This window comes from Dama dama, unplaced genomic scaffold (genome assembly GCF_033118175.1).
Source record: "Dama dama isolate Ldn47 unplaced genomic scaffold, ASM3311817v1 ptg000093l, whole genome shotgun sequence".
NCBI lineage: Eukaryota > Metazoa > Chordata > Mammalia > Artiodactyla > Cervidae > Dama > Dama dama.
This window is the reverse complement of record NW_026870908.1, coordinates 4,376,807-4,379,948: the sequence shown is the minus strand read 5'-3', so window position 1 is coordinate 4,379,948 and position 3,142 is coordinate 4,376,807.

Here is a 3,142-nt window from a genome sequence, read left to right as displayed (position 1 = left end):
GACCGTTTCATGCTCCTCATATTTTTCATATCTTTTGAAGCTCTTCATATTTTTCACACCTTTTGAAGCTCTTCATATTTTTCACACGTTTTCAGGCTCTTCATGTTTTTCAACACTGCTTCATGCTGCTTCTGTTTTTAAGACCGTTTCATGCTCCTCATGTTTTTCACACCTTTTGAAGCTCTTCATGTTTTTCACACCTTTTGAAGCTCTTCATATTTTTCAAACCTTTTCAGGCTCTCATATTTTTCATCACCGTTTCATGATCCTCCTATTTTTCAGACCGTTTCATGCTCCTCATATATTTGACACATTTAGAAGCTCTTCATATTTTCACACCTTTTCAGGATCTTCATATTTTTCAACACCGCTGCATGCTCCTCCTATTATTCAGACGGTTTCATGTTGATCTCATTTTTGACACCTTTTGAAGCTCTTCATATTTTCACACCTTTTGAAACTCTTCATATTTTTCACACCTTTTCAGGCCCTTCATGATTTTCAACACCGCTTCATGCTCCTCCAATTTTTAAGACCGTTTCATGCTCCTCATATTTTTGACACCTTTAGAAGATCTTCATATTTTCACACCTTTTCATGCTCTTCATGTTTTTCAACAACGCTTCATGCTCCTCCTAATTTTCAGACCGTTTCATGCTCCTCATATTTTTGACACCTTTTGAAGCTCTTCATATTTTTCACACCTTTTCAGGCTCTTCATATTTTTCAACACCGCATCATGCTCCTCCTATTTTTCAGACCGTTTCATGCACCTCATATTTTTCACACCTTTTAAAGCTCTTCATATTTTTCACACCTTTTCATGCTCCTTATGTTTTTCAACACCGATTCATTCTCCTCCTATTTTTCAGACCGTTTCATGCTCCTCATATTCTTGACACCTTTTAAAGCTCTTCATATTTTTCACACCTTTTCAGGCTCTTCGTGATTTTGAACACAGCTTCATGCTCCTCCTATTTTTCAGACCGTTTCATGCTCCTCATAATTTTCACACCTTTTGAAGCTCTTCATATTTTTCACAACTTTTCAGGCTCTTCCTATTTTGAACACCGCTTCATGCTCCCCCTTTTTTCAGAGCGTTTAAGATCCTCATGTATTTGACACCTTTTGAAGCTCTTCATATTTTTCACACGTTTTCAGGCTCTTCATGTTTTTGAACACCGCTTCATGCTCCACCTATTTTTCAGACCGTTTCATGCTCCTCATATTTTTGACACCTTTTGAAGCTCTTCATATTTTTCACACCTTTTCAGGCTCTTCAGGTTTTTCAACACGGCTTCATGCTCCACCTATTTTTCAGACCGTTTCATCCTCCTCATATTTTTGACACCTTTTGAAGCTCTTCATATTTTTCACACCTTTTCAGGCTCTTCAAGTTTTACAACACCACTTCATGCTCCTCCTATTTTTCAGAGAGTTTCATGCTCCTCATGTATTTCACACCTTATGAAGCTCTTCATATTTTTCACACCTTTTCAGGCTCTTCATGTTTTTCACACCTTTTCAGGCTCTTCATGTTTTGCAACACATCTTCATTCTCCTAGTATTTTTAAGACCGTTTCATGCTCCTCATATTTTTGACACCTATTGAAGCTCTTCATATTTCTCACACCTTGTCAGGATCTTCATGTTTTTCAACACCGCTTCATGCTGCTTCTATTTTTCAGACCGTTTCATGCTCCTCATATTTTTCATATCTTTTGAAGCTCTTCATATTTTTCACACCTTTTGAAGCTCTTCATATTTTTCACACGTTTTCAGGCTCTTCATGTTTTTCAACACTGCTTCATGCTGCTTCTGTTTTTAAGACCGTTTCATGCTCCTCATGTTTTTCACACCTTTTGAAGCTCTTCATGTTTTTCACACCTTTTGAAGCTCTTCATATTTTTCAAACCTTTTCAGGCTCTCATATTTTTCATCACCGTTTCATGATCCTCCTATTTTTCAGACCGTTTCATGCTCCTCATATATTTGACACATTTAGAAGCTCTTCATATTTTCACACCTTTTCAGGATCTTCATATTTTTCAACACCGCTGCATGCTCCTCCTATTATTCAGACGGTTTCATGTTGATCTCATTTTTGACACCTTTTGAAGCTCTTCATATTTTCACACCTTTTGAAACTCTTCATATTTTTCACACCTTTTCAGGCCCTTCATGATTTTCAACACCGCTTCATGCTCCTCCAATTTTTAAGACCGTTTCATGCTCCTCATATTTTTGACACCTTTAGAAGATCTTCATATTTTCACACCTTTTCATGCTCTTCATGTTTTTCAACAACGCTTCATGCTCCTCCTAATTTTCAGACCGTTTCATGCTCCTCATATTTTTGACACCTTTTGAAGCTCTTCATATTTTTCACACCTTTTCAGGCTCTTCATATTTTTCAACACCGCATCATGCTCCTCCTATTTTTCAGACCGTTTCATGCACTTCATATTTTTCACACCTTTTAAAGCTCTTCATATTTTTCACACCTTTTCATGCTCCTTATGTTTTTCAACACCGATTCATTCTCCTCCTATTTTTCAGACCGTTTCATGCTCCTCATAAAATTGACACCTTTTAAAGCTCTTCATATTTTTCACACCTTTTCAGGCTCTTCGTGATTTTGAACACAGCTTCATGCTCCTCCTATTTTTCAGACCGTTTCATGCTCCTCATAATTTTCACACCTTTTGAAGCTCTTCATATTTTTCACAACTTTTCAGGCTCTTCCTATTTTGAACACCGCTTCATGCTCCCCCTTTTTTCAGAGCGTTTAAGATCCTCATGTATTTGACACCTTTTGAAGCTCTTCATATTTTTCACACGTTTTCAGGCTCTTCATGTTTTTGAACACCGCTTCATGCTCCACCTATTTTTCAGACCGTTTCATGCTCCTCATATTTTTGACACCTTTTGAAGCTCTTCATATTTTTCACACCTTTTCAGGCTCTTCAGGTTTTTCAACACGGCTTCATGCTCCACCTATTTTTCAGACCGTTTCATCCTCCTCATATTTTTGACACCTTTTGAAGCTCTTCATATTTTTCACACCTTTTCAGGCTCTTCAAGTTTTACAACACCACTTCATGCTCCTCCTATTTTTCAGAGAGTTTCATGCTCCTCATGT